The sequence below is a fragment of the Phyllostomus discolor genome, chromosome 3 (genome assembly GCF_004126475.2).
Source record: "Phyllostomus discolor isolate MPI-MPIP mPhyDis1 chromosome 3, mPhyDis1.pri.v3, whole genome shotgun sequence".
NCBI classification, from domain to species: Eukaryota; Metazoa; Chordata; class Mammalia; order Chiroptera; family Phyllostomidae; genus Phyllostomus; species Phyllostomus discolor.
In genome coordinates this window covers 41,918,999-41,924,705 of record NC_040905.2, presented here as the reverse complement: position 1 = coordinate 41,924,705, position 5,707 = coordinate 41,918,999, and the positions used below count along the sequence as shown (strand labels likewise).

The 5,707-nt window shown below is 43.8% G+C and overlaps 1 long non-coding RNA gene across 1 annotated transcript; it reads right to left on the bottom strand.

Annotated features, from left to right (window-relative positions):
* Nucleotides 1-517: 517 nt before the first annotated feature.
* Nucleotides 518-2,123, bottom strand: LOC118499455. The gene is made up of 2 exons (XR_004901937.1): nt 1,548-2,123; nt 518-1,065 (listed from the first exon to the last, which is right to left on the bottom strand). It is a non-coding gene; the product is annotated as an uncharacterized LOC118499455 (long non-coding RNA).
* Between the last annotated feature and the right edge of the window lie 3,584 nt (nt 2,124-5,707).

Here is a 5,707-nt window from a genome sequence, read left to right as displayed (position 1 = left end):
GCCCTTACCTTTCCAGATTAAGTCACATGCATTGAGGAGTATGAGTTGTGGACATGGAGTTCTCCAAAGCCAGGTAGAAACCCATTTCTCCAGGCAACTTGGCTATTTGGCCAAGTAGATAGTGACCCACAGAAGAGTTACACTCTTCAAGCACTATCAGGCTGGCCACACACACCAGAGGATCCAGAGTTGCATTCTCATCTGGGAACAGAAGCCTTGAGAGGTGTTTAACTGGAAAGTGCCACTAGCAGTAGTGTGGGGAAACATCCCCTCAGCATTCACACCTCTGTGCCCTTCCCTGACCATTCTGACTTACAGACCTACCTCTTCCAAACCAGGGTTCCTGCTGACAGAAGAAACTAAGAGCAGACAATTAAGGATGGTTTTTGATGATGTCAGGCCTTCTGAAATGTTTACTTCTCTGCAAAATATTCATACAACACCAACCTTCCAGCCTCGATCGTAACAGAGCAAAAGTGTTTCTTTGGATTGTTGAAAGGAGTAGCATACGAGAGAATTATCAGTGCTGGCTGGTAACATATTCTGAGATCTGCTGTGGGTGTTACATCATGTTAGGAGCTGCGAGATATAACAAGTCACACCTCAAATTTTTATTATCTGATGAGGAACAGGAGTTGTGTCTTCTAAAAACAAACAGTTTATAGAGCACTTTCATATAAGTTATGCTAGTTGTTATAACCAACCAGTGAGGTAAAAAATTATCTTTCTCTTTGGTAGATAAAAAAATGAATCTTAGAGAGGTTAATATAATTTTTAATGTTAAATAGGTGTCAAGAAGTGGCTTGGGAATTAAGCTCATGGGTTGGTGTCTTTTCTCTTCAGCACAGTACCCAGCGGCCGTTCATCTCCCTGGAGTTAGGGGGGAAAGGAGAGCGCATCTTCTCAGAACCTTTGCACCTTGCCCTAGAGGGTCCTGAGGGCGTGCATCTGGTTGATTGGAAGCCATCCCCATGCTCTTCCCTCTTCCTTCTGTGGCCCCTTATTCTCCAAATGGCAGAGTCTCCTAGGGCAAGACTTATGACCTTTGATAACGCAGCTTCCCCCCTGACAAAAAAAATACTCTTGGTCCCCCAAGAACTTCATTTGGCTTAACTATACTTTCATCCCTTGCTTAAAAGGTAAAGAAGCAGAGTTGTTGGTGTGAAAGGGGTGAGTGAGTCATGAGGGACTCTATTTTGCCTTGCAGTGGGGCAATTTTCACCAGTCACACTTTGGTACAGGCTGGGTTCTGCTAAATTACTTTATCAAGGACTATCTTATCTTGCCAATTGATCAGCTGTCCATAAGCATTCTAGATATGAATTATGTTTTATTCTTTTTTACTGCTCCAGTTCCTAGCAGAATTTTCTATATAGTAAGTGTTTGATTAGGATTATTAGAATAACCCAGAGGTATTAAGGAAAAGCCTGGAAAACTTCTCCCTCTACCAAAAAGTATTTTCCAGGATTCTCTTTGGTGGGAGAAGAAAATTACAGAGCGTGGACTATACTCTGCCCTTGGGAATTCTGTGACAGGGGTTTACTGACCTGGGAGCTGGAGAAGGCTCTCAGAGAAAGGTTCAGCCAAACCACCTCCACAGAGTTTCATCCCCTCACTCCTCTTGCCCAGTCTCAGCATGGTTAATTCCAGCAAAGAGAGGAACAAAATGTGAATATCCTCTGCACACCTGCCCAAGAGGTGCTAGATCTATAGATCAGGGTGAAGCTCAGCCACGTGCGTTGGGAAGGCAGTACAGCTGATTGTGACTCAATACCAGAGTTTGAGAAATCATTGTATTAAACAGACATTGCAGACAGTGACATGGGTGTCATTCCTGAGGGAACCTCAAGTCTGAGTCATGCCCAGTCTGGTCATACACCAGCAGGCAATCCAGAAAGGCATTTCTGGCTCACGCCTCAGCCATTCTATGGGATATGATGCTTCTGGTTCATCCCACAGTCACAGTGCATGGCCTGAGACACACCAGGCCTTGTCCTGTTTAGGTGAGAATGAACTCACCTCCGTCCCCATCCAACAGATTTATTAAGTGCTTTCTATGTGTCAGTCAGTGTGGTGGGTCTTTCACATGAATCAGTCAATCCCACATTTGAGATGATAAAACAGGTCCAGAGAGGTTCTTACCTCTAAATACAACGTGAGAGTGGCTGAGTCAGGATATGCATCCAAGCAGCCTGGTTCCACAGACCACTCATCCTCTGACCACTGTGCTGTGCTCTCTTCCATCTAAATGGAGCAGGTCGGGTACTGAGGAGCAAGGCAGCTCAGTGGGGCTTCTTTCTACCTGAAGACCTTCCATCTCCCACCACATTGCATTTGCACCTTATGATCGAGGAAGTCTAGCGCTTTGAAGGGGAGCTGGAATGTACGTGCAGGGCTGGATGAGCCTGCCCATGTCATGAAATTTGCCCTTTGCCCTGCACACCAACTCGACCTCAGGGAGTACAGGCAGCCCTTGCCAGGGCCGACCAGGGCAAGGGTCAGTAGGAACACAAGCCTAGACCACCTCATATCCTGGGTATGTTGGTTTTGGCAGAAGCTGACCTGTTCTATTCTGTACATAACATTTGTCTCTGTATCCAAATAAAAAAAGGAAAAAGAAAAAACCCAGAAAAGAATCAGCAGAAGACACAGCTGTAATTAGGAATTGTGAAAATTCTTTAGGGTGGACTCATAGGCTATATATTTGTTCTATATAAGTGAGTAAATTTATAAATAAACAAACAATATTATAAATTAATAACACCTTGGTAATTTTTCCCAACAAAATTCAAGGCAGAATATAGGGTTTAGGTTAGACATACCTGGATTCCCATCTTGCTTCTGCCTCTTATTTGAACAAGTTACTTAACCTCTTAGTCTTAGGTTTAGTTTGCAGATGAAAATATCTGTGAGTTGTGAGGATTAGAAATGATGTATGCAGGAGATACTCAATAAATGCAGGTAACATAATAACTACTTTAGAACTCATTTCCAAAGTTAATAGGGTGTTTAAACAGGAACCTAATTATATAAAAGGTGTAGACTTCTGGTTGTTATGATTTAAAAAAAAAGGTTTAATTGGCATATTCTTGCTTCTGTGAGCTCAAAACACTCTACAAGTAAATAGAAATTTTGCATCTATTTTGCCATTCAATCTTCATAACAATCCTATGATGTAAGGTAGATATTGTTTTCCTCATTTTACAAGTGGCTATGGTAAGGATTAGCAAGATTAAATGGTTTACCCTCAAAAATGTATAAAAAGAAGGCCTGAGACCCACACCAGTCTTCTGAAACTAAATGTAGAGTTCATGCTACCTGATCACACTAGAACTTGTCATTCACCTTCCAAATGCCCAATGAAAACCTATACTCTTATCCTCTCTCGTGTTCAATTATTAGAAAATTGTATCCCAGAGATGGGAAGAAAGTTAATTTGGGCCTTACAGAACATCAGCAAGAGGAGTAGAGGCTTTTAAAAGGAGACCTTAGTACATAAACGAAGTGGCCCAAAGAGATCATGGAAAGACATGGGCCCTGCTATGTGTCCTCTGTGCAGCTTGGACAAGTTAGTACACCTTGTTAGGCTAAAGTTTCTCAAGTTCGGAATTGAGCATAACAGTATTCACTTCATAGCATTGCTGTGGTGATTAAATTAGATCATAGATGAGCACCTGGCAAATAGATGCATAATTGATGTGTGTTCCCTCTACCTTGTGCATTAGATGAATAAATGTCTACTTGGCAAAATCTGGTAACTAAAGGTCTAGAGTCATGAAGCCTTCGCATGTCCACATACCAGGCACAGCCTGTACTTGGCAGGGTAGCCAAGCATCTCGGCAGTTCTCGGTCTCAGCTGTCCTGAGTAGGAGCTGCTCCTGGTGGGGCCAATGAAAATACCTTGGCCTCTGAAAGTTGATTCCTGCCCTCTGGTGTGTACGGGTAATAGCCAGTGAGGGTGCTAATGCGATCCACATGTTGTAGTGATTTGTCTGCTCCGGATGACTTAGATGCTGCTAACTAATAGACAAGCACTAAAGTTCAAGCTTCATGTGAACACAGGCTTGTCTAAGAACATGACTGGGACCATTAACTCACAGCATGAAGAGTACGAGACTCCACAAAATGATTACAACACTCACTTGCAACACTCTTCAGAGCAACAATGAGTTCTGAGTCCCATTACTGACTGTCAAAGCCCCCTTCTTCCGGCCCTATTTGCAGTGTACCTGCACACGGGGGCAGTTCTCCGATGTAGGAGGGGGAAATCTATTGGGTTGGAAGGAGGCAAACCTGTCCTGCTGTGTCCATCCCTTCATGGCAGACAAGGTCATTGAGGAGACTGAAAAGTGGTAGCTGTTCCTCAGGGATTTTTTGTGTGTGTGGGTATGTGTATACCCTCACCAGCTAACCAGAAGGGGTATTGTTTGCATGATCATCTCCTTCTACACAACCCTGATATAGAGCACACTGTGAAGGTCAACTGATATGAGGATTATTGGCCAAATCACCTTTCCAAAGGTTGGACTGTGTCCACAACTCTCCATAGGGATTCATTTACTCCCCCGTCTGAGGGTTTGACCCTGGTTCTTGGTTTGTGAAATTTGAATTCTTGCAGTATTCTACCTATCTCATCTGAGGAGGAAATATCCAGTTATTGTTTACGTTTGAATTTAGTATATTCTCATTTGATGTCAATATCTCGAATAAAAATGGCAGGCAAATGATGGCCACACTCTGGACTGCCTTGACGGTGGGAAAGACACAGTAGGCCAAGAAGAACCTTGTGCTCTGGTAGCTCCTTAGGTGTGGTCCACTCCCCTTCACAGGAACCAGAGCCTCTGACCTCCTTGTCTAGCCTGACCCTCTGAGACCAGCCGAGGAGGGTGATGGTTCTGTCCTGATCGATCTCAGTCATATCTAAACCCCTCTGTCCCATGTACTTTCTGTGGGGAGGCTTCTAAAAGCCTGAGCCATAGTACGGTGGTTTTTCTATTGCTGCTGTGACAAATTAAAACAAGCTTAGTGGCTTAAAACCACACAAATTTATTATTTCACAGTTCAGGATCAGAAGTCTTACAGAAGTCTCGCTGGGCTAAATTTAAGATTTGGCAAAGCTGCCTTCCTTCTGGAGGTGCTAGGGAAGAATCTGCTTCTTTGCTTTTTCAAGCTTCTAGAGGTCACCCACATCCCTTGACTCATGGTCCCCATTCTCTATCTTGAAAGCCAGCAAGGTCTGGTTGAGTCCTTTTCATGCTGGCATTTCTCTAATTCTTTGTCTCCTGTCTCCCTCTTCCACTTATAAGTACTCTTGTGATTACACTGGGCCTGCCTGGATACTCTAGGGCACAGGTGGCAAACACAAGGCCTACAGGCTGAATCTAGCCCTCCACTTTGTTTTACCCAGCCCAGCGCCTTGTTTCTACCTGGCATCAGTGCCGCGCTCCTTGCCCCTAGTTAAAGAGTAGTTACATTTATATAGTCCTAAAATGACATTCGGCCCTTTGAAGGCAACTGTGAGGCCAATGTGGCCCCCAGTAAAAATGAGTTTGACACCCCTGGTCTAGGATAATGTCCCCATTTAGGGTTAACTGATTATCAATCTCAATTTCACCTGCAACCTTAATTTTTCTTTGCCACATAACCTAGCATATTCCCATCGGTCCTGGGGATTAGATGGTAGACACCTTTAGAGGTCGTTATTCTG